Source organism: Haliotis asinina, chromosome 11 (genome assembly GCF_037392515.1).
Source record: "Haliotis asinina isolate JCU_RB_2024 chromosome 11, JCU_Hal_asi_v2, whole genome shotgun sequence".
Taxonomy (NCBI): Eukaryota; Metazoa; Mollusca; class Gastropoda; order Lepetellida; family Haliotidae; genus Haliotis; species Haliotis asinina.
Window position 1 is genome coordinate 23,188,351 of NC_090290.1, and position 22,535 is coordinate 23,210,885.

Consider the following 22,535-nt stretch of genomic DNA (forward strand, 5'->3'; position numbering starts at 1 on the left):
ATACCATGAAGTCGTTTCATTTCCTTTCAAAATTTATGAAAGTTTCACAAAGAATTTTACTTTTATTGCTTAAGTTCATACTCTATACCGAGCTGCAAAGACAGGTCAGAATATAAATTCACAAGACATAATAAAAGTTGCTGTGGTGTCTTCTATCAAACAAATCAAGTTTTCGCGGTAGTAGTCAGCATGTCACGCAGGTCACTCCAGTCACGTGAACAGTTTGCACAGTAGGACACACGCAACGTGACATGAAAACAAACCAATCAGCGGACGAAGTGGAAATCTCTATACAGGATACTTGTCCATGCACAGATTTTGCTGACGTTAATTTTGAAGTACATCTTTTGTGTTATTGTCTTCATGATTTCATTGTGAAGATCCGGGTTACAATTGACACCATCGCGTTTGACACTATATTTTCATGCCTGTTCATGCTTGTAGTAAGAGGATCGGGTGGGAACGGGTGGTCTGGCTCGCTAACTTGGTTAGCCCATATTGGTGTTCACTGGATTGTCTGGTCTGTACTTAATTGACTCTGGACCAGACAAACCAGTGATTAACAGCATAGGCATATGACAACACGTGTCAACCACATCAACGAGTCTGACACTCCAATCACATACGTCGCCTCTGTGACAAGTATGGATATTCAAAAACATTTTAAACCCGGATCTTCTCGGGTACCAGCATTCAGAAGATTCGTATAATGTCTACTGACGTCATTCGCTTATCAACTGGCACCAGTGACGTGATACTGCATAGGAATTTAACCATGATTTGGTGTGGGAATTTATTGAAATAGAACTATTGACAATACGTTCTGACACACAATGATAACATTTTCAGTTAACAACGAAGCAAAACAGGAGCAGTATGGTAAAACGGAGGAATGAGAAAAAAATGCGGAGGCAAGAAAAAAACGAGACTTTCAAAGACAACTGTTGAGTTTATTACTCACATAATGAATCTAATCCTCATTTATCTATGAATCAATCCGACCGTTCCTTTACCTTGTCCTGATTCACTCCAGTCTTAAAATCCTCAGATACCACGTATTATGTAACGCTCATTTAGGCCCATCTCATAACGTGACGGCCGATCCTTTATCTAACCTCTCATTAAAGCCCATCATGCACAGCGTTCCTTCAACATACGGCAATGAAGGCCATCTTAAAACATGCTGGGCCTTAAGTATGGAACCCACATTTCAACATTACCTTTATCTAACCCTCATTTAAGTCCATCTCACAAACCGCAGGGCATTCCTCTTCCAAATCGCGTCACATCACATCTACATGCGTCCATCTGCATCTCCTCGGACTGCACCTCAACACTCACAGTGCCCACGCTGTATCTCAATGCACTGCCCCACATCTCTTCAAACCGCACCCTCCCGCATCACCTTACAAACCACCGCTGCCCACGCCTCACAGAATGCCTAGAATCTCTCCACACCGCGCTTACACCGTCTCCTCGTCTCTTCAGACCGCATTTCTTCGCACCGTACTTACACATCTCGCCCTATATCTTTTCACACCGCTCCATAGAATCCCTCACAAGACCTCATCGCCCCGTCATGCATCCTATTTATCAACCAGCCTTCCAAACCATACCCCAACTCCCGTTGAAATTCATTACCAGAGTACAAAATTTCATAGTTGCCATGTCAAAATCGGTTCTCCTTACAGCCAACATGGACAGTGACCCCGTACTTCATCACCTACGTCGCCCATTTCTGTTTGCTCTCGATGACGTAAAATCCGATGGGTGCGACAATGCAGACTACCCACCAGAGCAGCAGGATTTCACGTCCAAGCCATTCTACGAGGCGCTCATTAAAGGGGGACTGGATTATGTGTACGCCAAGCAAAGCGGGCTCCATGCCACGGAACATTTCAGAAAGACCACGCATCACCGGAAACACGTGATCATCGTAGGAGCCGGACAATCTGGTCTGTCGGCGGCGTATGAGCTGAGCCAAGCTGGGCGTGATGTGAGTAGGGGTGACTGCTGAGGTGGAAACAACTATTGAAATAGCCAGTCTATTGCAACATACAATTGCGATAGCAATATACTATTGCGACTATTGCAATACTAGTGCGACTAAGAGGACCGGGTGTTCGCCACTGTCAGCAATGGCTCAGCGATAGCAGTGTCAACCCGATGTGGGAGGAAACCCGGAAGCAACCCATGGGGGACCGTTAATACGTATTTCTGTAGTTAAACATAGCGATAGAATTTATTCCTATTTCTATAGATATTCTGATATCGTGCCATTATATAAAATGGCGCAGTGCCAAGAGTGAGTGAATATAGCTCTACGCCACGTTTAGCTACACTCCAGCAATGTCTCGGGTGTTGACATCAGAAACGAGCTTCCTTGTACATACTGTATCCGTGTAAAGAATCGAACCCAGGTCTTCAGCTTGGCGAGCGGACGCACCACCGGCCACACCATCCCCAGTGCCAAGAAACATGATACAAGTATTTGTGGATATTTATGATTCGATTCATAGATATATTACATGACTTCTTATCTAATTAACGTAAATCCTTATTTCGTAATGTCTGACCAACAATAGCAATATTTACTGACCTCAGTTCAAAACTAACGGACTTAAGAAACGATACCTAGTGATTTAGTAGTATAGGGAATGACAGTCCGAAAACACTTTTCAAAAACCCCTCTAAAAAGCCTCATTTACTAAATGAGGCTTTGGTGGGACCCTTAGCTCTTGCTATTATTGCCCCTACTACAAAGCCACGCCATCACGTTTACCGTGACTTGGCAGGCGGTAACACTGTGCCGTACGGTACGATCAATAATTCTTCTCTTACAAACCCCCTACCCGGCCCATCCCTCAAGTAGTACATATCCACTTTATCTATGTTGTAAGTTTTGACTGACCATATAGGATCGGTGGCTCGCTTACGGCTATATTATGTTTATATCAATGAAACAGTTTAATGTGAACCGCCTACGATCTCTTTGGTATTCATAATAAAGGCTTGTTGGGCTTTTTGTATTCCCTGTGCTATGTACTTTTTTTTCTCATCCTCGCTGATAGCAGACTTACGAGACTTGGATCGAATATCTTGTTTCATTTCGTTATATTTTTTGAATTCAGATAAGATTGAACAAAACTCCTCTTCTGAGATCTTACTGTCAGATAGTGCCGTGGAAATTCGCTCACTCACTGTATTCAGCTTTGCTTCGGCCAGAACCCTGATCTCGTCGTGTTTCAATGCCTTACGATTAAGTCTGCGTGATACTAACTTAAGCGCCAACCCTACCAACCCTGTCACCCCAGCCGTTATTTCAATACCTAGCACTATAGGTGCAGCCACGATGGTGGTTAACAACCCAACGCCTGCCGCCCCTAGTCCCATGCTGGTTGCCATAAGGGTAGTGTCAGCCCCATCCACGATATTGAAAGCTCTATTATATTTTTTACATAGTGCTTTCCGCGTGTCACGGTCTTGTTCTAGTTGGCGTTTCATATCACATAACTGCCTCAAGCGGAACCCATCTACGGTTTCCAATGTCTTCGCTACTTCCTCTACAACTGGGTACAGGCCCATCCTATAATGTATATTTTGAAAGATATTTTAATTGGGGTTCAGTTAATATTCTATCAATGTATTTGAAGTCTACAAGTTCTAGACTACTAGTCAGGGCAATAGGTGAGAGGCTAATAGAATTTCCTGTTGTAATAGAAACCCCAGGGGAGCTTATTAAACGTTTTATATAACCAGTGGGGGTATCCCGTTGTATAACAATACGACAATATTGGTATGTGTAAGACCAGCGTATTGACACCCCGGGTAAAATTTGGTGTACTATTGGGGGGTCTCCATCGAATAAATCCGTAAAGAAGACTTCTATGATGAGGGTGAAAGGGGAGGATATTCTATCAATATTACTGCTAAATATTAATTTATTGTTTGGATAAGCAAATAACCCTTTTTTATTGTAACCAGCAGATTGTCTGTGTATTAATTCCCTCTCTGGAATGAAATCCCCTGCCCAGATACCGTTGTTCTTAATCTTAGTGATAAGATCATCTTCTTTTAGTGTGATATAAGGTGAGGTGGGTGTTAAGTTGATCAGCCATTTGGGCTCTTTTAAATCTGGTAACGGCACCCGTCTGTACACGTTGTTTTTGAAGTGTAGGATGTAGAATTCATCTTCCTCACCAGGCTGATCGAATCCCTCTGTATCTCCCAGGTCGTTAAGCGTAGTGTTGGGATGATGACTGGTCATTATTATATTATTATGATATAATTTCCAACTGGTTTTCTGATAATAATTCAGGGGTTAACTTAATACCCATGAAGTGTATGTTGTCAGGTAGGAATATATTGATTAATGATATCTTGTTTTCCACAATCACGTTGACCCCCTGCAGACTGGTCTTGGAGTCGACACCCACCCGCACGTAAACGTTGCAAACTTGAAACTGGTGTCGTTTCACCCACCCGAGTTTGATCCCCTTCACGATCTCGACATCATTCCCCGATGGTTCCCCTAGGTAGACTTTGATGAATAGTGTTGAGTTTGCCGGTAGACTCTCTAGTATCTTAACCACGCCTTCGAATTCAGACACCAACTGTAATTTCACGTTTTGCATGGCCGGTTTACTCGATAGCATGTGGGCTGCTATAGTGTTGACTGGGCTGACGACTATACTACGTCTCTGAGTTGGGACGTAAGCCACGAGCAGGGTTCCATTGTTCACGACTTTGTTTAGGTGGTTGTCTTTGTTATCCGTGAACACGTAAGGGGAGACGAGTCTAATATTGAGAAACCATTTGTTATCGGGTAACAACACCCACTTGTCATCTTCGGTGAAGACGAGCATATATGGTTTGTTTTTGACGATGGTAGTGCTCTCAACATCGTCTAAGTCGAACAGTTTACCTCCGAATGATGGGTATATTCTCCAGTTGTCATCACCGGTGTTGACGAGGGCGTACTTAGTGTTGGCTGTTGCCCCTGTGGTATCTATCATATCACTTAGGGCTCCACCGGAGGAGACTTCAACGCGTTTGTAAATGTTGTTTTTCAGTTGCAAGGCGTACGTTTTACCATCTACTCCGGGAGCGTCGAAACCACGCGTGTCTCCGAGGTCGGAGATCCCGATATTGACGCATTTTTTCACTCCGGGCCCTTGTGCGCTGGTCATGTTACATGAAGTGTTAAGCTGAGGTATCCTATATTTACAGGATTATGATTTATATCTAACACCGATATTGTCAGCTCAGGTATGTTGCCCTGGGTTAATCTCTTATACTGCCGTGGTGAAAATGACTCGGTTCTACCGTCGTTGAATTTCTCAGTTTTCACCGGCACTGCTCTCAGTATAGTGGAAGGGTGGCCTCCTTGAATGTTATACGTTGTGCTCACCTGACCGAGATGAATGTATAGCTCTCGGTACGGTACTAGTTCGGGTAACTTCGTGCCTGTGACGGTTGTTGTTGGTTTTATCTCGTCAGGAGACATACCGAGTATCCTCGCTAATGGTCGGCCGAGCCTCAAGGAGGTTCTTCCGTTGTTGATTAACACCACTGTGCCGTTTGAGTCGTTCATCTTGAGTTCGGCTCCCAGGGGTTTGAAGACCTCGTCGTTTAGAGAGCACACGCTGTAGTAGCCGTCAGTTATTTGACTGCGAGTTCCACTGACGAACAGCTTATTGTTGCTGATGTTGATGTTAGTCCATTGCGGTAGGTAGGTGATATCGCAGAGTGCGACTTCGAGTTGACCTGACGTGTTATCGATCGCGTGCGTCAGCTGAACGGCCTCACCGCTCGTTATTCCTGGAAGTGTTATGTACATATTACATATATATTTATTTATATAATAGTTTTAAAATGTATTCCCCTGGTGTGTTGTATCCTAAACTGGACGTAGATTTCTCCCCCATGAAGATCGTGGTTGCTCCTGAGTTGTATTTCAATGCCCAGCTTTTAGATGTGTTCGATAAGTATAAACTTTCGGTGACTAACATCAAGGCAGTCCACGCTTGGTTCAACAACCCTATGCAGTTCTGGCAGAATCAATTAAACTTTGCCGTGTGGTGCGCTACAACGGGATGTGGTGTGACATTGACCGACACTCGGCGTGGACCGCTGAGTCAGTCTGTGTTCAAGTTCCACGTGTACTACCAGGTCAGACGTATCCTTAAAGAGATCAGCGCCCCCCTCCCACAGGACAAAGCGTGGGACGCAACAAACAACCCGTACGATAGACTGGTCTACGAACGTATTTGCAATGAATTCGAAATAAACCCTAAGACGGATTGGCGTTTGCCGGGGCTGAACCACGGGTTGGGTATTCCTTACAGCGATGGGCTCTCAGTAAAAGCATTTAAGAAAGATTTAATAGCAAACTTTATGAAACGAAAAATGTTTAGTACTGAGAATTTTTTCCATGCATTAGATGATATTGTTCCTAAACCTACCAAATATGGACCACAACCAGTGAAAGATGCCAGTGATGATTTACTGAAACGAGGTATACTTAGGCATGACTTTGCTTTGTCGAGTAATGAATGGAGGGATGATCGTATGGACTTTAAAGGTGGTGTTGCTTTCACAATCCAGAAAGTGGAGCAGGACCAGTCAAACGCAGACGGGTGGAAAATGTTCATGCTGGACACGTCGAAGGGATTCACTCGTGCCGGGGTAGTCAGGTTGAACGACTCGATTCGAACGTACGTGTGGGCGCTGTTGGGTGCTCAGTCGATGACGCGTTCCAACATTATCGGTAAGGGAACTGCTTTCGACGCTCAGACACAATTCGTTTCCAACGTTGAGGATGCTATCAATTCTCCAGTTGATCTCCCGCGGGCCATCAACCGTTACCAAAACGTGTTAGAATACGCCAGATCGAAAGTCAACTACGTGTTCGGCGTGGGGTTGTACATGGCTCCGAGTGATATGCAACTGAGAATAAAAAAAGTGGTGGGTTATAACAACAAAATAGTCATAGCCACGGCGGACCAAAAGTTGGGTATCAACCCCGATATTAACACCCCACATATCCCACACATCCCACCACGTGAAAAGGGTATAGTTGCGCCGCCCCCGGGGCCTAAAGTTCATGTGGAGGTACCCCCTGGGGGTGTGGGGGTTTCCACCACCTATCAACAGCATATTGATAATAAAACAGCCTTAGTGGTTGGTGGGGTAACTTTGGGACTTATTTGGTTAAAGATTTCTTAGCCGCTACGTACACCAGACCCGCCACGGCGACGATGGCTGCCCACAGGTTTTGACTGAGCCACATGGCAGTTTTAGACAGAGCGCTCAACAACCACGAGACGATGCTACCCAGGATGCCGGGAAGGGCTTCGGCGGCTTTACCAGCCAGTTTAGCTAGACCTTCCCCGAGTTTTTTAATCCAGTCTTTAACACCACCACCACCGCCTGGGGTAACTCCCCCGCCGGCACTTGGGGGTGTGGGGGCACCCCCCACCAGTGACACCACCAAGGTTGATATGATGAAACCCAATGCAGTCAGAATGCTGGCGATGGTGATCCCTTGCTCCCGGAATAATATCCGAATTTTGTTGGCTAAAGTTGTATCTTCGTTCAGTATTCTATCGATTGTTTCCCGAATGCGACTGATCTGGGATCGAAGATGTTCACGATTCGAGGAAGCGGCTTCCAATCGTGTACGTCTCTCGTCTTCTAAATCGCGTAGTCGTTCATTGATACGATTCTTCATATCATCGTCGTCAGTTTCGGTGAGTTTGGTTTTTTCCCTAGCGATGTGCTCGTCGATTTCATTCAGTTTCCCCATGTTGTTCACGAGTTCTCCACGCACGCGTTTCACGGCTTCGTCTAAGCCACGCAGTTCCCTTACCGGAAAATCAAACCCCGGTAACGGTTTGTCCCAGTAGGTGCTCAACAGTTTTTCTATGCTGTCCGAGGCTTCTGTAGCACGCTCTGGCGTCATTTCATCTATAGTGGTGAGGTGGGATCTGGTAGCTTGCAGATCTTCTTTAACGGTCTTAGGTATTGCACCACCGTAATCAGGCATGTTTAGATGTTCACGGATAAATTCAGCACCACCATTGCGGCTGGCTAGAGTTGACAAGGCCAGTGGTTTTTTATTGATCTTGTTAAAGAGGTCAACCCCTGGGGCAGACTTAAGACGTAGAACACCCTTTGTATCAACAAAAAAATTCTTATGGTATATACCCTGGGGTTCAACGTAGTTTTTATCGCTTTTTAAACTTTTGTAATAATCATTTACCGTTGTTTCCAAGAGTTCTTGGCTCAATGGTGAACTAGTAAATGAGGTCTCCTGCTCATCAGATGCCTGGGCACTATCGCCCCGCATATCATCCATAGGTATGTCTTCATCCATTAGTATTTAAATATATTTTATTTATATATAACAATGTACGGTAGAAAATTAGATCCTTTCAGAAAATTGAGAGAGCCACTAGGTGCCAGAGCCGTGCGACAGTCGGTGACCATCACCAACAATCCCAGCAAGATAGACCAGAATCAAACTCTGCTGGTTAGATTTCCAAACCTTGGTGAGAATGACCTCATTGTACCAGGCACTGTTCGACTGGCGTTTAATATCACGTTGACCTCCGACAACGACAAACGCGAGCTAGTGCGGAACGTGGGTCGAGCTATCATCAAGAAAACGACCGTCAAGATCAGCGGTAACGAGGTACTGAGCATCGACGACAGCGACGTGTTTCACTGCTACAAGGATCTCTGGAAAAGCGAGAGAGAACGAGTCAATGATGTGTACCAGGGTATCAGCAAATCAACCCGGGCGCGCATAGGATACGTCTTCACGACAGACCAGCAAGACAAGCTATCGGACGGTGAAAAGGCTATCGCTCTAGCATACGGGAATCGATTCTGCGTGCCGCTCGACTTCGAGTTGCTCACGGGACACGCGCCGTTTTACCAGGCCGCACTGGGTGATAGGCTCGAATACGAGCTCACGTTTAACGACTATAGTAAAGTAGTGCGTACGCCGAACGGTGATGAGGCCAGTTATGCCATAGACAACATCTCTCTGGAGTTCGACATGGTCACTAGCCCGGAGCTGGCCAGGCAGGTTCGAAGCCAGTACTCTGGGAAGATGGCTATACTGTACGATCGCGTACTGAGGCATAGATCAGTCGTGCGAGATAAGAGCGACACTGTGTGGAATATCAACCTGAACGTGCCGGCGCGATCGATGAAAGGTATCCTGGTCGTCCCCGTGGAGGATTACGATCCATTCCGGAGGGACAGCGAGAAGTTTTTCAACCCCGAGATTGAAAAGGTGGAAGTGACCATCGAGGGCGTGCCCAACCAGCTGTTCAGTCATGGTATGAGACCACACCAGCAGTGGGATGAGATAAAAAAGCTACCAGTGGGGGACTACATAACAAAGGACCTGGACCTAGGCTCTGTGCAGATCGGTGAATACCTGACCACCAAGTACGCCCTATGGTTGGACATGCGATCCACGGATGATGATAAACTGCACGGTAGCGGGCGTCGTATAGATAACGGCAGCGAAGGGATAACCATCCAGATTAATAAGAAGGCTCAAACCGCTGGTAAGTTGAAATTATATCTGTACGTTATTATGGACGCGCAACTTAATATAGACAATGGGAGATTTGTGCAAGCCATCTATTGAGGGGGGGACACCCCCCCACACCCCCCGAGGGTACCCACCACTACCCACTGACCCACACTGCGCTATCATATGCGGGCAGACTGGCTGTGGGAAGACCGTTTTCGTATTGGATATGTTGGAGGGTTACTACAAGGATGTGTTCGATAACATCGTTATCATGTGCCCTACTCTGAGCATGAATAAAACATACGCGCGACCTTGGGTGATGACGGACCCGGACGTACACAAAATCGACCCTGGAACACGTCTGCAGGACTGGTTGAAAGCTCTTCACGAGAAATTTAAAGGGGAACCGACGCTGTTTATACTGGACGACTGCAGCGCTAATCGCGAGATAACAAAAAAGAGAGACATGCTATCGTACCTGGCCTTCTCCGGCCGTCATGCAAATCACAGCGTCTGGGTGCTAACGCAGAAGTTCAACTCGGTGTTGAAAGACCTCAGGGAGCAGACGCGATGGGTGGCCTTATTTCACTGCAAGGACAGGGATTCGTTTGAGGAGTGTTTGAGAGAGAACGATGTGATGAGTAAATTAGAACGGGAACGGGTGAAGAAACAGCTCGCTGAAACTAAACACGCTAAGCTCGTGCTAAAGACCGACCAACCCGTGGCTTATATAGTATGCTAAGCAAAGCTAAGCAAAGCTAAGCTAAAGCTAAGCAAAGCTAAGCAAAGCTAAGCAAAGCTAAGCATATAGCTATGATATTTGAAGTATTTGTCGTGTGCAACTTAACTTTCATTTCTCTGTGTTTTGCCTGTATCGGGTATTATATAGTTAAAACTAAATCTTACTTGTTATATTATAAGATGGAGTGTGAGGAATTGCTCGAACAATTGTCTGTGGAGGGTTCCCCCAGTGGGGGTGTGGGGGATTCCCCCAAGCGAGAGAAACTGGTGGCGTTGGCTGTTGGCGGCAAAGCCAAACATTACTTTGGAGACTACACCCCGGATAAAATTAACAAAATGTCAGCCGAAGAAATCGATAAGCTGTACGCTAGATACGAGTCCCGACTCGGAGCAGAAATGACAAAGACAATAGGATCGGCTATGACCCAGATATACACCGGTATTGTGTCACATTTCCTTCCCATTCCACCAGAGCGCCGACTTTACCTGTGGGAGGACCTCGAGAAAGACCCTTTTATCGAACACGCCGTGAGCTCTATCAGCTGCGGGTTGTACCACAAATATGGTATGTTGTTGGCTCCAGTGACGGCGGCGATTATCACGGCAAAACATTGCCAATTTGAGAGAAAGAATAATAATAATAGTATAGATGGATGCTGCACAGGAAACCCCAGTGGAGGTACCCCCAACAGTGATGGAGGAGACCCCACCCCCAACAGTGACCCCTTCAGTGGAGGTACCTCCAACAGTAACCAGACAGAAGAATCCTAAGAGAGTAGCTGCCGGTAAAAAACGGTGGTGTAACCAACATAAAGTGACCAATCCAACCCGACTGTTGTTGGCTGTAGGTGTAACTGCTGCCGTGGTTATAACATGGTTATACACCTCCCACAGTGAGCCACAACCCAACAGTGAGAACAGTGGGGGTATGGGGGTATCCCCCAACAGTGGGGGTATGGGGGTATCCCCCAACAGTGGGGGTATGGGGGTATCCCCCATGGTAGACCCGCATATCATGTTATAATTTAAAATATTTTATATCATATACATAATGTCTGAGGGGAAAACGTTCGTCAACGACGCATACCACGCCACAGTGGTAGCCAGTCTAGCCGTAGGGTACGCTCGGTTGACTAAAATGGTGCTTAAACAACCAACTATCAAGCTAGATTTCAACCTGCAGGATATGGGTATGCTCATAATGAACCTTGGTATGGCGATGGCCACAAAAGACATCCTAGTAAAACAAGGAATAATACCTGATAATATAATGAAATAAATATAGGGATGGCCACGATAGCTATGATGGTTGGTGGGGCGTTAGTGAATGCCCTGGCATTTTCCGGGAGTAATTTCCTCTTCTCGAAACTACGAGATGATCACGCGGCTGAAATACAGGAAGAAAGGAAGCGACACGATCTCGCTACTGAGAAATTACAAAGAGCACAGGCCGAGTACGCTAAAAAACGCCTCCAGAGGATTGATTTTATTAACGAACAACTCAAGCGTGAAAACCATGCCATTAAAACATTCAACGATGTTGATGAAGCAATGAAAGAATACTATCTACTAACTGGTAAACAATTGGAACCGCTCAATAAACCCACACTCGCTCAGTACTACACACCATCCAAGGGACAAATGAATCGTGAACTGGGCTTCATAGTGTTGGGTATAGCAGCTACTGCGTTGGTTGCTAAGCAATTAAACTAAAATACCTATATAAGTAAACATGAGACCCGCTCCATACCGATGCGAATATATACTTATGGGGAAGACCGAGGCCTGTGGTAGGAAATGCAGGAATCAGGGGTTCTGTTGTTTCCATATGGGAAGTCCTAACTACACGTGTTCTGTGTGTGGAATCGGGGTTAAAGGACACTACTGTTTATGTAAAGCTCACGGAGCGAACGTAGTCAGACATCAACTCATATACGAGAATAAAAAAGGCTACATAAAAGAACGTAGGCGACTGCTCAAGATAAAATCCAATTAGAGATTGGTTCTCTTAGGTGTAAACATGTCTTGAATATGGAAGCCTATCTTACGGTAAAACAATTAAAAGCTATAGCAAAACAGCTTGGATGCCGGCGTTATTCAAACCTGGGGAGAGCCGGGTTAATCGAATTGTTATCAAATAACCAAACACTGATCGATGCCTACATAGATTCACACAAGCTGTTGGAAGACTTACGAGAATTGTGGCCAACAAACCGAGTTTGGTTAATAAGTGATTACAAGAAATAAAATATTTTTTATCAAGAGTGGAGGAGTTACCTCCCCTTACTGTGAACCAATTAGACATTAGTTCTCTTAGGTGTAAACACAATGACTACTGTGCGCGAGCTCAAGAGGGTCGCAAAACAGAGAGGTGTTATCGGGTATTCTAGAATGCGGAAGCCAGCATTGTTGAGATTACTAGGTTTAGAAGTCCCTCCTACGGTAAAACAGTTAAAAGCTCAAGCGAAACAGCTTGGATACACGGGTTATTCAAAACTGGGGAAAGCCGGGTTAACCACATTGTTATCACATACCCCAGTAGCACGTCCAACTGTAAAACAACTGAAAGCCGAGGCACACGATTTGGGTTTAGGCGGGTATTCTCGTATGAGAAAACCACAGCTTGTAGAATTATTACGACAGAATAGAGCTATTGACCTACAGTTCGTGCGCACTGAGCACGCCGTAGGCAATTATTTGAGAGGTTGGCGCATGCACATTGATAGAAACATAGACATTACAGATATTAAGCCTCTGATAGCTGATAAGGTCAACCAGGAACTAAATAATCTAGGAAGTATCAAGTTTCAGATCACAGTGAAAATGTCACTCGATAAACAGGTTGGGAGTACCACTGAGTATGTTCAACCTTACTTCCGAGGTAAACAAGAGGTCGTCACACATGCAGAGACCATTGACACATCAATCGATAATAGTTTTCAGCAGATACGAGAATACCTAGAACGCTACACACACATGGGGTCCGGGTGGGCTGTAGATAAAATCGATAATGTCTATCTAGATATAGCTAAATACATGCCGTTCAGAGGTGGGTCATACCTAGCCTTGCCTCCCTACTATAAGAACAAACAAGCCATAGTAAACGTTAAGAATAGAGGAAACGATTGCTTGAGGTTATCTATCAGGTCAGCCTTATTTCCAGCTGCCACTAATCCGAACAGGCCTTCTAATTATCCACAGGACGATGGGCTCAACTGGGATGGTATAGATGAACCAACCCCAATAACCCAGATTACTAAAGTAGAAAAACAGAATAATCTGGCTATAAATGTTTTTGGTCACGAAGGTAATACAACAATAATACACAGGGTCAGCCCGGTGAAGGATTGTCAAGTTATTAATTTATTCATGATTCAAAAAGGTGAAAAGTATCACTACACGTGGATAAAACATCTCAGCCGGTTGTTACACGACCAGTCGAAACACGATGGGGAAAAACACTTTTGTGTACGATGCCTACACTGTTTCAGTCGGGCCGATTTATTAGAATCCCACCTGGAGGATTGCCAAGGTGTTGGGCAGACGGCCATACGAGTCGACATGCCTAAGGAAGGTGAAAATATCCTAAAATTCGACAATCACAAGAACCAAATGTCTGTGCCTTATATAATATACGCCGACTTCGAAGCCTTAGTGGCTGCCGCCGGCGAGGCTCCCAGTGGTGCCTTCACACACAAAACACAAGAGCATAAAGCCTGTTCGTTTGGATACATTGTCGTCCGTTGTGACGGGGAAACGAAAGCTCCGGTAGTGTATAGGGGTCCTGACGCGGCTGAAAGGTTTCTAAAGTGCTTGCAGGAGGAAGAAAAAATTATTAGGAATGCATTGTATAGAATCGCTCCAATGCGTATGACCAGAGCCGACAAGCTAGCTCACGCCAGTAGCACTAACTGTCATGTGTGCGACTCGCCACTTAACGGTGATTCGGTGAGAGATCACTGCCATATAACTGGTAAGTATAGAGGCGCCGCTCACAACGCGTGCAACCTCAAGCTTAAAATCAATCCTAAGACAATAAACATTCCCGTTGTCTTTCACAACTTGAGAGGATACGACTCTCACTTGATCATGCAGGCCATCGCGAAAATCGATGGTAATATATCGTGCATCCCAAACAACATGGAGAGATACATCTCCTTCAGCTTAAACGGACTTAGGTTCATTGACTCGTTTCAATTCCTCCTGTCGTCACTCGACAGTCTGGTCAAGGCCAACAATACCTTCCCTATCACAGATCGATACACAGACGCCGAGACTAGACACCTGCTCATGAGGAAGGGCGTATACCCATATGAGTACATGGATAGTTGGGCTAAGTTCACAGAGACCAGACTACCTCCTATCGACTGCTTTTATAGCAAGCTGAATGAGGCGTCCGTCTCACGAGACGATTACTCGCACGCGATTAACGTATGGAATAAACTGGGTTGTAAGAACCTTGGCGATTATCACGACCTGTACTTGAGGACAGATGTACTGCTGTTAGCCGACGTGTTTGAAACGTTCAGGCGGACCTGTTTAAAGCAGTATAAACTCGACCCCGCATGGTATTACACCAGCCCAGGTCTGTCGTGGGACGCCTTGCTTAAAAAGACCGGAGTTAATTTGGAATTGCTCACAGATTACGACATGCACCTATTCATTGAGAAAGGCTTGCGAGGTGGTATTTCCATGGCATCCAAACGATACGCTAAAGCAAATAATCAATACGTGAAAGGTTACGATCCTAACAAACCAACCAATCACATTCTCTACCTCGACGCAAATAACCTGTACGGCTGGGCCATGAGCCAGTATCTACCTACAGGGGGATTCGAATGGGTACCCCACGTTGATGTTATGAGCATTGCACCAGATTCGAACAAAGGGTATATCCTCGAAGTTGACTTAGAGTATCCCAAGGCATTACACGCATCGCACAACAGCTATCCCCTTGCACCCGAACGTATGAAGGTTAACACAGACTGGATGTCTGAGTACCAACATAACTTGTCAGGTGGTCGTGTGGCGGACGTTGAGAAACTCGTGCCTAACTTAATGAATAAGACCAAGTACATAGTTCACTATCGCAACCTACAGCTGTACCTGTCATTGGGTATGAGGCTGACCAAAATACACAGGGTGCTCATGTTCGACCAGAGCCCATGGATGGAGCCCTACATCAGAATGAACACAGACCTACGAAAAAAAGCCACCAGTGATTTTGAGAAAAATCTCTACAAGCTCATGAACAACTCGGTGTTTGGTAAGACTATGGAAAACCTGAGGAAACGCGTAACCGTGAAACTGGTTAGATCTAGTGAGGAAGACAAGCTCAGGAAATTGATAGCCAGTCCGGCATTCAACCGTAATAAAATATTCACAGACGACCTAGTTGCCATACACATGAAGAAAAGTCACATAAAATTCAACCGACCTGTTTACGTTGGGATGAGTATCCTCGATTTATCCAAACACCTGATGTACGACTTTTACTACAACGAGCTCAAGAAACAGTACGGCGACAGGTGCGAAGTGTTGTACACTGACACTGATTCCCTGCTGATGGAGATTCGAACCGAGGACGTGTACGAGGACATGGGGAAACACCTCGATTTATACGACACCAGCGACTATCCTAAGACCCATACTATACACAGCACGGTAAATAAAAAGGTCCTAGGTAAGATGAAGGACGAGTGTGCTGGCACGCCAATAGCTGAGTACATAGGTTTGAGGCCTAAGATGTACTCCATATTGAAAGCCGACAATAGTGAGATCCGAAAAGCTAAAGGGGTTAAGAAGTATGTGGTGAAACAACACATCAAACACGCCAGATTCAAGGAGGCTCTGTTCAAGACCCGTACCTTTAGGCATAAGATGAACACGCTTAGAAGTGATGGACATAAGATATACGGACTGACTATAAACAAGACATCCCTATCGCCTATGGACACGAAACGTTGGATAGCTATTGATGGTATAAACACATACGCGTATGGACATGAAAAAATTTGAGGCTATTTATTACAGCCCGCGTGGATATTGGAAAGGAGCTAGCGCAGTAGATAAGCTAGCTAAAATGGCGCGAGTATCACCAGAGAAAGCCAAAGCGTGGCTTGAAAAACAAGCCCTGTGGCAGATCTATTTGCCGGCGCCACGCTACGTACCTAGAAGGAGTTTCGGAATTAACATACCTAATAGCATTCACCAGGCAGACCTACTGTTCCTACCCCACGATAAGAGGTACAAGTATGCCTTAACCGTAGTGGACGTAGCCAGTCGTTACAAGGAAGCCGAACCCTTGACCACGAAAGATTCGTCCAAAGTAGCCAAAGGATTCGAACGTATATACAAACGCAGTCCGCTGACTTGGCCAACAGAGCTGCAAGTTGATCCAGGACGGGAGTTCATGGGTGCCGTTTCACAACTGCTAGCCAAACACGATACAAAGGTCAGACGTGGCACGGCCGGAGCCCATCGCAGCCAAGCTATAGTTGAGAGATTTAATAGGACTTTGGCTGAGCGCTTGTTCGGCCATCAATATGCTAGGGAAATGACAACCACTGGAAAACGATCGACTGAATGGGTAGCGAGGTTACCCGAGGTGGTGTCGGCAATCAACCATGAAGTAACCCGTCTCACCGGTAAGAAACCGGCAGACGCTATCAAACTAAAATCAGTGTTAGCAGAGTCGTCTGCTCCATTGCGTGGAAAGGAGAAACAGATACCAGATAGGGCCTTAGTTAGGTATCTATACCAGCCGGGGGAACACGAGGGCGATAGCCGTAAGCGAGCCACCGATCCTATATGGTCGGTCAAAACTTACAACATAGATAAAGTGGATATGAAAGCCGACGAACCTAACTTGTACTACTTGAGGGGTGGGCCGGGTAGGGGATTTGTAAGAGAAGAATTATTGATCGTACCGTACGGCACAGTGTTACCGCCTGCCAAGTCACGGTAAACGTGATGGTGTGGCTTTGTAGTAGGGGCAATAATAGCAAGAGCTAAGGGTCCCACCAAAGCCTCATTTACTAAATGAGGCTTTTTAGAGGGGTTTTTGAAAAGTGTTTTCGGACTGTCATTCCCTATACTACTGATTTCGATTTGCAGGTAACTATCCTGGAGATACAGCACAGAGTTGGTGGACGAACGAAGACCATCAAAGATAAATTTGCAGATGGCATGCACGCAGAAGGTATATGGCACTGCACATATCTAATATACTTTAGAAACTGAAAGATATGAAATACTTCCTCTGCTTTAGCCGCCAGTAGTGTGGGCTCCCAGATACGGGTACTGGCTCGGAGGTCCTTTGCAGAAGTTTACAGAAGAATATTGTTGCTACTTTGGAATCATATTAGATTTTTGTTCAAATTGAAATTTATGAGATGTCTTATGTTTTCACTAATAAAAAATACCTACTTGCTATTATTTCCACGTCATTGCAAGTTGATTATATATAAGCAGTTAAACTTTGACTCAGTTTTGAGAAATTTCGATTGAAAAAATGTAATAATGCTGCCAATGGGCTCTCGAAGAATGTAGGTTCTGACAATACGTGAGAATTAAGAACATAAGGGTAATCTGGCCAACCTAAAACCAAAAGTCAGTAAAAAATATGTGAGACTGGAACCTACGCTTGTAGGCGTCTGGAATTCCTTAGGAATGCCATTGTGACGCCTCAGACGAATGACCTGCTCGAGACGCCTGAATAACATTGTGCCATATAGTATCACTGATTTTAAGGATTGCTTTACTGTGAAAAATCAGTTAAAAGGAATTCGATGCCCCATAACATCATGTGATTTTGGATGTATTATAACATTATACCATTGACGCCATACAAATCCATTGATTTCAAGAGATGTTACACTACATGTAATATCACTGGTTTAGAGGTCAACTGTGTCACATATGTCATTGATCTGAGCAAGGGCAGTAATTAAAAAAACCATCAATTCACAGGGGAGCGCCATATAATCTCACTGATCTAAAGAAGTCCATACTGTATGTCATTGATGAAAGGGGCAAGTATTTTGTATTCATTTTAAAACTTTTTAACATCATTAGTTTTAAGAAAAGCAGTTTTACATAATGTCATTGATTTCAGTATGTGCTTTACTATGTAATACCATTGTTTCAGGCGGCGCAATGCGGCTTCCGGAGAGTCACTACCTGACCAAACACTACATTGACCTGCAAAGGCGTTCACTCGAAAGAATGCAAAAGGATGGAACCCGGATGTGTATCTGAGTAAAGACATCCGGTATGGGATAAAGGTGGAAGCCACTGAAGAGGTCAGTACATATCCTGTTGCTTCATTAACAAAATCACGAATATTACAGATTTAATGCTCTGTATTATCATAATGGGTCTAGAGGCTGACTTGTGTGAAAATGACTTTATGACAACAAAAGTACAATAATGCCAAAATCGATCCTGGAGAAACTTCCTTAAATAAAAAGGAACTCATAGGACACTTATCTTTGGAACACCAATGGGGTCGAAAGAACAATGCTGAGCACAAAATGTGTTCGCTTAATTATTTCTTTATTTTCCTGAACAGATTTTTTCACTTTAGTGTTTGCCTCCTTGTGAGGGAATTTCCTTGTTTGCCTATCATTCTGCCTTTAAGAAACATACCCTTTTGAACAAATTGCCTTTTCCGTAATATCATATAAATTAAATATAAGTCTTTCGTGATGAACAATTGGCTTAAAAGTTCCGGGATAATGTAGGAACTCATAAATGACGATGTAGGTATTAAAATATAGTGTATTTCCCTGTCTGTAGGTTTTACAGGATAACAGTGAGAAAACCGTGAGGGTTACTGGTCGGAATGAGACGAGCAAAGCGCCGGTAGAGGTCTCCGGGGATGCTGTGATCATAACCGTCCCCCTGACGGTTCTCCGACAGATGAAGGTGCCCCTGACACGATCAAAACAACAGGCAGTAGAGGGTATCTACTACGAAGCATCTACAAAGATCCTACTACAGTGCCGGACAAGGTTTTGGCAGAATCCAGACAACCTACAGGGAGGCTTCTCCAGGACAAACCTCCCCATTGGTAAGCTATGTAACAGGTGCTAGGCTTTAATGAAGACTTTGTTTGGCGATGTTTGAGAACATATTTGCACTCCTTCATTAACCCGTAGAGACTGGGGTCTGCCCATGCTTGTAAACAGGGATCCAGTGGTCAGGCTCGCTGACTTCGTTGACACATGGTAGGCACTGGAAGATGATCGTTAATGGCAATGGGAAAAAATAGAAACCAGGTGTAAAACCTGGCGGAAATAGTACTGATAGTAATCAAACACCGATGGTTATGAACCATTTGAAGGGCTAGAATGAGAGGTGGAAGCGTATTAGAACTGACTGGATTATAAGGGTGACATGTGAGCCAGCTCGATTGGTCTCAAGGGCAGAGCAGCTATGAACCCTTTTCGCAGTTGGTATTTGTTTGGAATCTGATGTCTCTGGCGTGATGTACCTTCCTTTGACGCCAGTTGGTGGTGGGGGTGACATGACGTTCCACACGATGATATGGTCCAAGCGGAAATGTCAGATGTCTGATCAAGTTTTTTGACAGATGTCTGATGTATGTTGACGGGTCTATGGGCCAAAGTATTGGTCGCCACACGTGGAGCATGGCTCTGAGTTGTTAGAGGTTGGCTTCTTTTAATCTAGGATTGATGGCAAGAGGTGTAATGGATGTATTAGTCTCTGTGTGGAGGCATGGAGAAACAGTCGGTTCACTACCATTTGCCCCTCGGAGCTCCTCAAACACCAGAGACACCAGTTCACCATGGAGACAGAAACCGTCTGTCTGTCTGTCTGCCTGCCTGTCTGCCTGTCTGTCTGTCTTCACGGTTCACATGCAAATGATTGATCTCTTGCAGGTCAGATACACTACCCAGACTATGAACAGTCGAGAATACCGGAAGATGAACGAGGTATCCTCGTTGTCTACACATGGGGACAAGATGCAGAAATTGTCGGCGCCCAAAAACCAGAAGAGGCAATAGAAAACGCTGTGAAACAAGTAGCAACAATTCATCCCGAGATTGTTGATAAGTTCGAAGTTGGAGCCGTACAAGCCTGGTTCAGCGACCCCACAGCTCAAGGTGCCTTTGTGAGTCTAAGACCAGACCAATATAACAACAGCCTCAAGAAGCTTTTCACATCAGACCATCCTATTTACCTAGCCGGCGAAGCACTGTCGTGGTCGAATGGCTGGATTCAAGGAGCACTGGAATCAGGCTTGAGGGCAGCCTATGAGTTCTACAGTTATAACGATAAGCAGTACTCGCCTGAAACGAAGAAACGCCTTCTGTAGAGCTGTACATTCTCTACAGGTTGGAAAGCAGCACTGGGCAATGCTGCTTACATCACGTGCCTACAAAGTCAACAGCTGGGTAACCAGTGTTAGACATGCACAGTGCTTGCTTACAGTTTTCCTTACATTAATAGCTACACTTTCTACAACTGAGAAACATGTAGCAGACAGTATTCCTTACATTATTAGCTATATTCTCTACAGATTACAATCCAGTAGTGGACAATATTCCTTACATTATTAGCTATATTCTCTACAGATTAGAATCCAGTAGTAGACAGTATTCCTTACATTATTAGCTATATTCTCTACAGATTACAATCCAGGAGTCTACAATATGTCTTACACTATCAGCTATATTCTCTACAGATTACAATCCAATAGTGGACAATATTCCCTATACCATTAGCTATATTCTCTACAGATTACAATCCAGTAGAGTACAATATGTCTTACACTATCAGCTATATTCTCTACAGATTAGAATCCAGTAGTGGACAATATTCCTTACATTATTAGCTATATTCTCTACAGATTAGAATCCAGTAGTAGACAGTATTCCTTACATTATTAGCTATATTCTCTACAGATTACAATCCAGTAGTGGACAATATTCCCAACATTATTAGCTATATTCTCAACAGATTAGAATGCAGTAGTGGACAATATTCCTTACATTGTTAACTATATTCCCTACAGATTAGAATCCAGTTGTGGACAATATTCGCAACATTATTAGGTATGTTCTCTGCAGATTACAATCCAGTGTTTTACAATAGGCCTTACATTAATATTATTAGGTATTTTCTGTACAGGTAACAATGCAATATAGGCAACATTCCTTACATCTTTAGCTACATTCTCTACAGATTAGAATCCAGAAGTGGACAATAGGCCTTACATTATTAGCCATATTCTGCACAACCGGCAAATCAGTAGTAGAAAATATTGCTTACATTAGTGACATATGTTTATTTGGAAGTGTTGCATAACCATATTTTCCAAGAAATAGAGCAAAGGAGTTTGACCTAAGCTTTTTAAAGTAATCTAGTTTATAACTCATGCTTCCTTAACCTGAATAAATTGGACATTCATCATTTCTACCGTTGACATTGATTCATTGTTACAAAATGAACGATAAGTGTAAATGATTGGGTTTATCGACAGCATTTCGTTTGGTTTTGGTATTTGTGGTTTGCGCGAAATCCAAATTCCTAGACTCGAGGGAGACAAAATTAACGTCTACCATCCTTTGTTCCAGACAGTGAAAGTAGTAGAGTTTAAATATCCTTTTTTATTTAAAAGATATATGGTTGAACATCTGACTCTGTAACCATTGCATGTTCGTCGCGTTAGAATAGAATTGACACTCTTCCAGTCTTCAATATCGTCTCCGTATTCGTGCTCCCATTTAGGAAACTGATTATGTAAAATATTTTAATATCTATTTTACAGAGACACTGTGAATCTTTACTGTGTTTGTTCAAGTCATATGTATGAAATTGTAATCTTTGATGACGGATTTTAATTTCACCCACACGAATAGGGAAATCATCGGAGCACTGCAATACCATCTGCAGAACTGCATCCCAAAATGTGCAAGAACTATATACGATCATGGGTTCGAATTCGGTGTGGTTGTATATTTAGAATTGTTCATGGCTTATAGCAAAATAATAAATGTCCCATGCCTATATTAATTTGGGATTTCATCCCATCTGAAGATGACATTTCCAGATATGACTGACACACTGTATAAAATACCGTTGACCAACTCACTGTCAAGTTTCTAAATGTCCATTCACAGAGAGCATGTATATCCCTTAGATTTCTGTAGTGCTTGATGTTCATGTTTCAATGCTATATATTCTATATATCATGTCGGTATTCTGCTTTTGC

The 22,535-nt window shown here is 44.1% G+C and overlaps 1 protein-coding gene and 1 pseudogene across 1 annotated transcript in view; both read left to right on the forward strand.

The window, feature by feature from the left end:
• Nucleotides 1–5,880, forward strand: part of LOC137256533 (RISC-loading complex subunit tarbp2-like) — a 582,560-nt gene extending 576,680 nt beyond the window's left edge. Inside the window, exon 9 of the mRNA XM_067794389.1 lies at nt 5,868–5,880. The gene's annotated coding sequence lies outside the window, so the exon portion shown is untranslated. The remainder of the gene's footprint in view (nt 1–5,867) is intronic.
• On the forward strand, nt 1,697–20,636 carry LOC137255342 (L-amino-acid oxidase BmooLAAO-I-like; annotated as a pseudogene).
• The last annotated feature ends 1,899 nt before the right edge of the window (nt 20,637–22,535 follow it).